This window comes from Bufo gargarizans, chromosome 2 (genome assembly GCF_014858855.1).
Source record: "Bufo gargarizans isolate SCDJY-AF-19 chromosome 2, ASM1485885v1, whole genome shotgun sequence".
In the NCBI taxonomy this organism is placed as follows: domain Eukaryota; kingdom Metazoa; phylum Chordata; class Amphibia; order Anura; family Bufonidae; genus Bufo; species Bufo gargarizans.
In genome coordinates this window covers 261,249,618-261,258,707 of record NC_058081.1, presented here as the reverse complement: position 1 = coordinate 261,258,707, position 9,090 = coordinate 261,249,618, and the positions used below count along the sequence as shown (strand labels likewise).

General features: G+C 46.1%; 1 long non-coding RNA gene across 1 annotated transcript; it reads left to right on the top strand.

Annotated features, from left to right (window-relative positions):
* The first annotated feature begins 1,266 nt into the window (after positions 1-1,266).
* Positions 1,267-7,102, top strand: LOC122925552. The gene is made up of 3 exons (XR_006387634.1): positions 1,267-1,371; positions 5,744-5,878; positions 7,043-7,102. It is a non-coding gene; the product is annotated as an uncharacterized LOC122925552 (long non-coding RNA).
* Positions 7,103-9,090: the final 1,988 nt, after the last annotated feature.

The window sequence follows — 9,090 nt, the reverse complement described above, 5'->3', positions numbered from 1 at the left end:
ATAAATTAGAATATCATCAAAAAGTTAACTTGAGGAAGACTGCTGACTTGACAGTTGTCCAGAAGACAGTCGTTGACACCCTCCACAAGGGGGGGTAAGCCACAAAAGGTAATTTCTAAAAGAAGTTGGCTGTTCGGAGAGTGCTGTATCCATATTAATGGTAAGTTGAAAGAAAGGAAAACGTGTGGTAGAAAAAGGTGCACACTCCGCAGGGATAACCACAGCCTTTAAAGCAGGCATCCTCAAACTGCGGCCCTCCAGCTGTTGCAAAACTACAACTCCCAGCATGCCCGAACAGCCTACAGGTATCAGCCTACAGCAGGGCATTGTGGGAGTTGTAGTTTTACAACAGCTGGAGGGCCGCAGTTTGAGGATGCCTGCTTTAAAGGAATGTCAAGAAAAGGCCATTAAATAAATTTGGGAAAATTCACAAGGAGTGGACTGTGGCTGGAGTCAGTGCTTCAAGAGCCACCACACACAGATGTAGTCACAGGACATGGGCTACAAATGTCACATTCCTTTTGTCAAGCCACTCATGACCCAGAGACAATGTCAGAAGAGTCTTATCAAGTCCAAAGTCAGCACTGCTGTCTGCCAGGAAATTTTTAACAAGCCTTATGGAGATGCTGATTTCATTTTCCAGCAGGACTTGGCACCGGCCCACACTGCCAAAAGTACCAATACCTGGTTTAATAACCACAGTATTACTGTGCTTGATTGGCCAGCAAACTTGCCTGACCTAAATCCCATAGAGAATCTATGGGGTATTATCAAGAGGAAGATGAGAGACACCAGACCCAACAATGCAGACGAGATGAAGGCTGCTATCAAAGCATCCTGGGCTTCCATAACACCTCAGCAGTGCCACAGGCTGATCGCCTCCATACCACGCCGTACTGATGCAGTAATTCATGGAAATGGAGCCCCGACCAAGTACCGAGTGCATATACTGTACATACTTTTCAGTAAGCCAACATTTCCGTATTAAAAAATATATTTTTTTAATTGGTCTTATAAAATATTCTAATTTTCTGAGATACAGACTTTTGGGTTTTCATTAGCCATAATCATCAACATTACAAGAAATAAATGTGTGAAATAGATCACTCTGCGTGTAATGAATTCATATATGAGACTCACTTTTTGAATTAAGTTACTGAAATAAATAAACTTTTCGATGATAATCTAACTTATTGAGATGCACCTGTATTGGTGAGAACAGATACCAAGCCAAGAATATACCTCTTCTTCTTCAAGTGTCTGATCCTGAAGTGAAGCTGGTGGCTTCCAAGACAATGATGTGCGGTCAAATCTTCATCTCCAGCTGCTGATTGATCACCCCACTCAGTACTGCAATGGCCGTGGACGCAGGTAATGTTTTTTTTGTGGACACATTGATGTATGCAAACTAAACAGAAAGCACCTTAAAAAGGTTGGCCCCTCTATTGTATATAATATAAATGTGCCTCAGCACTCTGATCAACTTACAAATATGCTGTAATAAGCTCATCAGCATTGTCGCCCCCTCCCCCACTGAGCCAAATCTTTTGGAATCATTTCTTACACAACCCTCCAATCATATTTGACCTCACGTATAAACACCAGTGGAGATTTGGACATGTTGCTTGTAGAAATCAGATTGCTGCTTGTGGTTAAGACCCTCTATGGTGTCAAGTTGAAATTTCATGGTTGGGTTTAGGTAACACATTAGGGGACATTTACTAAGCATGTTGCACTAGAATTATGGTGTAAAATGCGCCAAAAAGAACCGCGTTTTGATTTGTGCCAAATATATCAACAGTTTTCTTCAGAATTTTCACTATAAAGAATGCATCATGCCAGAAATGAATTATAAATGTCAAAGGGCCTCATTTATCATCCTCTTATCGGCACAAATTGTTATGGACAATTAAGCCAAACTTTGTGGCGGTGGTTTGTGTAAAAATTCCCATTTATGGCAGAAAGATGCGACTTTTTGCCAAAAAGTCACATTTATGAAAAGAAAACATTGTGGGAACAAGTGACAGGTAAGTAATAAAACGCGTTTATTTTTATTTAATAGAAATGCGCTAAACAGCAGTGTTCTGTCAGTAAACTGACATCTAACAAAAACTAAAACACCCTAAGGGCTCGTTCACACCGTCCATGGGGCAGCCGCATGGGGATCGTGGACCCATTCACTTGAATGGGGTCCGCGATCCCTCCGTTCCGCAAAAAGATAGAGCATGTTCTATCTTTTTGCGGTGCGGAGGCATGGAACGGAACCCCAGGAAGCACTCCGTAGTGTTCCGTATCTCCGGATTTGCGGACCCATCAAAGTGAATGGGTCCGCATCCGTGATGCGGAATTCACACGGAACGGCGCCCGTGTATTGCGGATCCGCAAATGCCGTCCGCAATACGGCAATGGGCAGCACATGTTCGTGTGATTGATCTGAAGCTGACCCTCTTTATTTAGAAATGTCTTCAGCAGTAGCTGAGAGTTGAATATTTCTGCAACAGACAGGAGACCCCTGCTAGGGGTGAGTGCCGGTAAAAGCCCGCTGCAGTTCAGAGTCAGCCTAGCTCCTGCATGAATACGACTAAAGTTGCGCTGTAGCGCTGGAAACAATATGCAGCCCCCAGACAGTGGCGTCGCCGGGGGGGGGCATGGCCCCCCCTACATCACGCTGTGCCCCCCAACTAAAATGCCCCCCCAAGTGAGCCGCCGCAGTCGGGCACAGGGAGATGAGTGCTTCCATTGCGCTCATCTCCATAGTAATCTGCCTGTGCTGCGGCGGTGCAGGGGAGGGAGAGGCGTGTCCTTTTCCCTTCCTCTGATAGTGCCTGCACCCTATCAGAGGTCGGCGCAGGCGCCGCGATGACGTCATCGCGCCGCCTGAGCCATACAGCGCGGGACACAGACCGGAAGAGGCCTGCATCACATTGCTGACATGGAGGTAAGTATAAGGCCTCTTTCACACGGGCGTCAGTTTTTTGGCCCGGATAAGAGCCGGGTGCGTTGCGGGAAAATGCGCGATTTTTCCGCGCGAGTGCAAAACATTGTCATGCGTTGCATTCGCGTGAGAAAAATCGCGCATGTTTGGTGCCCAAACCCGAACTTCTTCACAGAAGTTCGGGCTTGGGATTGATGTTCTGAAGATTGTATTATTTTCCCTTATAACATGGTTATAAGGGAAAATAATAGCATTCTGAATACAGAATGCATAGTAAGATAGCGCTAGAGGGGTTCAATTTTTTTTTTTAACTCACCTTAGTCCACTTGATCGCGAAGCCGGCATCTCCTTGTGTCTCCTCTGCGCTGAACAGGACCTGGGGTGAGCTGCTCCATTAAATACCGGTTAAGGACCTTTGATGACGTCACTCCGGTCATCACATGGTACGTCACATGATCTTTTACCATGGTGATTCACCATGGTAAAAGACCATGTGATGACCGGAGTGACGTCATCAAAGGTCCTTAACCGGTATTTAATGCAGCAGCTCACCCCAGGTCCTGTTCACCGCAGAGGAGACACAAGGAGATGCGATCAAGTGGACTAAGGTGAGTTAATTTATTTATTTATTTTTTTAACCCCTCTAGCGCTGTTTTACTATGCATTCTGTATTCAGAATGCTATTATTTTCCCTTATAACCATGTTATAAGGGAAAATAATAATGATCGGGTCTCCATCCCGATCGTCTCCTAGCAACCGTGCGTGAAAATCGCACCGCATCCGTACTTGCTTGCGGATGCTATGCGATTTTCACGCTTCCCATTCACTTCTATGGGGCCTGCGTCGCGTGAAAATCGGACAATATAGAGCATGCTGCGATTTTCACTCAACGCACAAGTGATGCGTGAAAATCACCACTCATGTGCACAGCCCCATAGAAATGAATGGGTCAGGATTTAGTGCGGGTGCAATACGTTCACCGCACGCATCGCACTCGCACAGAAAACTCGCCCGTGTGAAAGGGGCCTAAGTGTTTTTTTTTTTTTTTTTACAATAGCTTTACAGGCACATTAGGGGGGCTCTTGTTACTGGCACATTGGGGGGCTTATTACTGGCACATTGGGGGGGCTTATTACTGGCACATAATGGGGGGCTTATTACTGGCACATAATGGGGGGCTTATTACTGGCACATGATGGGGGGCTTATTACTGGCACATGATGGGGGGCTTATTACTGGCACATGATGGGGGGCTTATTACTGGCACATGATGGGGGGCTTATTACTGGCACATGATGGGGGGCTTATTACTGGCACATGATGGGGGGCTTATTACTGGCACATGATGGGGGGCTTATTACTGGCACATGATGGGGGGGCTTATTACTGGCACATGATGGGGGGCTTATTACTGGCACATGATGGGGGGCTTATTACTGGCACATGATGGGGGGCTTATTATGGGCACATGATGGGGGCTTATTACAATACTGGCACATGATGGGGGGCTTATTACTGGCACATGATGTGGGGGCTTATTACTGGCACATGATGGGGGGCTCTTGTTACTGGAACATGATGGGGGCTGGGCTCTTATTACTGGCACATTGGGGGGCTCTTGTTACTGGCACGTGATGGGGGCTCTTGTTACTGGCACGTGATGGGGCACTTATTACTGGCACTTGATGGGGGGCACTTATTACTGGCACGTTATTGAGGGCACTTATTACTGGCACGTTATTGGTGGGCACTATAGGGCATCTACTGAGGCCACAAAGAAGGGGTATTTTATATGGGGGGCTCTGTACAGTAGCATTTTATACTGGACACATGGTGGGTACTATGGGGAAGGGGGGAGAGGAGTACTATGGAGTCATCTACGGGGGGCACTAAGAAGGGGTATTTTATACTTGCAAATTATAGGGGACACTGAGGGCATCTACTGGGGCACTATATATGGGGCATTTTATACTGGCACACTATGGGAGGCACTAGGAGGAAGGGGGGAGAGGAGCACTATGGGGGCATTTACTCGGGGCACTATATAGGGGTATTTTATACTGGCACATTATGAGGGACATAAGCTCAACTGGGGGCATTACAAGGGGGTATTTTTTGCATTGTCACATTATAAGGAGAATTATTTCTACTGGGGGGGGGGGGGGGGGGGGGCGTTATGGTGGGCTTTATTACTCCCCCATGGTATGACCCCCTAGTAGCAGCACCAGCCTCTCCCTCAGTGGCGTAGGGATCGCCATAGCAACCATAGCAGTGGCTATGGGGCCCTACGCCACTGGGGGCCCGTCCGGGCCGCCTTCTGTTGATTTTTTTATTTACACACTACACCAGTGCACGTCCTGCTGAATCGCAATCGCTAACTCTAATAGTAATCGTTCGCTGCAGCTGCGCCGGCACTACTGACCTCAGTGTCAGACAGCCGTCTACTCTATAATGAGAGTCACAACTCACAGATGGGGGCGGCGTTCGGACCCAGCGGACTCGCGGACGCAGAGTGTGCAGGGCTTGACGTCACGGTCGTCAACAAGTAAAGCTGTGCTGCTGCGTGCCTGGTTCCCGCCCGAACAGACTTTGCAAACTGCTGCGCTGCGAAGTGCCACAAGTGAGTAGTGTGAGTGATAGACTAACTGAGTGCCTTCAGTGTTCTCTCTGCTCTTGGACCTGTCCTGCGTGCTGCGTCACTCTGCTAGGCTAGCTACTAGTGACTTCTTAGACTGTGTTGTGATTGTGAGCCAGCGGCTGTCTGAGCCCTCAGCCTGGCCCTGACCTCACCGGGCTGTCTTCTACAGGTGCCCACTGTCTAGGGCTAGATGGCCTAGCCCCAGCTTGGACTGTCAGGAGAGGAGGAGGACTGGAGAGTGGAGACAGGAGTGGACTCACTCAGTCGACTGTGGCATTGCAACCTCTGAACTCTGCCTGAAAAAGTAAGAATAAAAAGTTTTAAAAAAAAGTATGTACCCATATATCCCCACTACCTCGCCTTATGGCCTGCCCTGAGCCCTCCCTCCTTCTTGGTTTGCGCCCAGCCCCTCCTCAACCTGTCCCTGATATGGTTACCCCTATAACTTAGGGTATCATGGTACATTATACAGGGGTAATATAACTAAGGACCCCTGTATAATGTCCCCACTCCCCTGATGGCACTGAGTCCTCCTCAGTTATATTACCCTTGTATAATGTACCCTGATGATACCCCTTAGTTATATTACCCATAATGTCCCCTGACTGATACCCCTCAGTTATATAACTTAGGGTAATCAGGGTACATTATAAAGGGGGTAATATAACCAAGGGGTGTCAGTGTACATTATACAGGGGGTAATATAACTTATATTACCACCGTTCCACTGTATAATGCCTGATAGGCCTACTGAGTTATATTACCCTTGTATAATTATGTACCCGGATACCTCTTAGTTATATGATCTCGGCGGGGTCATATAACTAAGGGGTATCAGGGTACATTTATTATACATGGGTAATATAACTCAGGAGGCCTATCAGGCATTATACGGTGGTATTATAGCTTACATTACCCCTGTATAATGTCCCATGATAGCCCTCCTCAGTTATATTACCAATACCCTTGTATAATGTACCCTGATACCCCTCAGTTATATTACCCCTGTGTAATGTACCCTGATATCCATTAGTTATATAATATAACTAAGGGGTATCAGGGTGCATTATACAGGGGAAACATAACTGAGGAGTGCTATCCTATCAGGGACGTAATACAGGGGTAATGAAAGCTATATTACTAGGCGGCGCAGGCGAGTGACGTCAGTGAGTGAGCGCCGCCCGCCCGCACTGCCTGCTGTTACCGTTGCCGGAGCTAAGACAGAGTAAGGTATCCAAATCCAATCCAAGTAAAGAGATCAGCAATGTCAATGATTAAAGTTACTGATTAGTTTATAAATGTACTCCTGTGAGCATCGGGGAGGGGTATCTGTGGATGGCACTGGGGGGGGCCCATAAAATTATTTTTGCTATGAGGCCCATGCATTTCTAGCTACGCCCCTGCTCTCCCTGCTCTGTGACCCCTCTGCCCCTTCTCCAAATCCTTATTATGAAATTTTTCTCATTAGGATAAAACACAACATCAGCTGCACCGAGCCCCCGGCCAAAGTGGTGAAGTGGTGTCCGAGACCCCCAAGGGCCAAGCCAAGTAACTCTAAGTGTTCATGTGAAATATGTTTATGTTATACACATATAGCATACACTGTGCCTCACAATATATAGTATACCTCTATACTGTGCCCCACAATATACAGTATACCCCTACACTGTGCCACACAATGTACAGTATACCTCTACACTGTGCCACAAAATATACAGTATACCTCTATACTGTGCCACACAATATAAAGTATACCGCTACACTGTGCCACACAATGTACAGTATACCTCTACACTGTGCCACACAATATAAAGTATACCGCTACACTGTGCCACACAATATAAAGTATACCTCTATACTGTGCCCCACAATGTACAGTATATCTCCACATTATGCCACACAATGTACAGTATACCTCTACATTGTGCCACACAATGTACAGTATACCTCTACCCTGTGCCACACAATGTACAGTATACCTCTACACTGTGCCAGACAATGTACAGTATACCTCTACACTGTGCCACACAATATACAGTATACCTCTACACTGTGCCACACAATATACAGTATACCTCTACACTGTGCCAGACAATGTACAGTATACCTCTACACTGTGCCACACAATATACAGTATACCTCTACACTGTGCCACACAATATACAGTATACCTCTACACTGTGCCAGACAATGTACAGTATACCTCTACACTGTGCCACACAATATACAGTATCCCTCTACACTGTGCCACACAATATACAGTATACCTCTACACTGTGCCCCACAATGTACAGTATACCTCTACACTGTGCCAGACAATGTACAGTATACCTCTACACTGTGCCACACAATATACAGTATACCTCTACACTGTGCCACACAATATACAGTATACCTCTACACTGTGCCAGACAATGTACAGTATACCTCTACACTGTGCCACACAATATACAGTATACCTCTGTCTATACTGTGCCAGACAATATACAGTATCCCTCTACACTGTGCCACACAATATACAGTATACCTCTACACTGTGCCCCACAATGTACAGTATACCGCTACACTGTGCCACACAATATACAGTATACCTCTACGCTGTGCCACACAATATACAGTATACCGCTACACTGTGCCACACAATATACAGTATACCTCTACACTGTGCCACACAATATACAGTATACTGCTACACTGTGCCATACAATATACAGTATACCTCTACACTATGCCACACAATGTACAGTATACCTCTACCCTGTGCCACACAATATACAGTATACCTCTATACTGTGCCACACAATGTACAGTATACCTCTACACTGTGCCCCACAATGTACAGTATACCGCTACACTGTGCCACACAATATACAGTATGCCTCTACACTGTGCCACACAATATACAGTATGCCTCTACACTGTGCCAGACACTGTACAGTATGCCTCTACACTGTGCCACACAATGTACAGTATACCTCTACACTGTGCCCAACAATATACAGTATACCTCTACACTGTGCCACACAATATACAGTATACCTCTACACTGTGCCCCACAATGTACAGTATACCTCTACACTGTGCCAGACAATGTACAGTATACCTCTACACTGTGCCAGACAATGTACAGTATACCTCTACACTGTGCCACACAATATAAAGTATACCGCTACACTGTGCCACACAATATAAAGTATACCTCTATACTGTGCCCCACAATGTACAGTATATCTCCACATTATGCCACACAATGTACAGTATACCTCTACATTGTGCCACACAATGTACAGTATACCTCTACCCTGTGCCACACAATGTACAGTATACCTCTACACTGTGCCAGACAATGTACAGTATACCTCTACACTGTGCCACACAATGTACAGTATACCTCTACACTGTGCCCCACAATGTACAGTATACCTCTACACTGTGCCAGACAATGTACAGTATACCTCTACACTGTGCCAGACAATATACAGTATCCCTCTACACTGTGCCACACAATGTACAGTA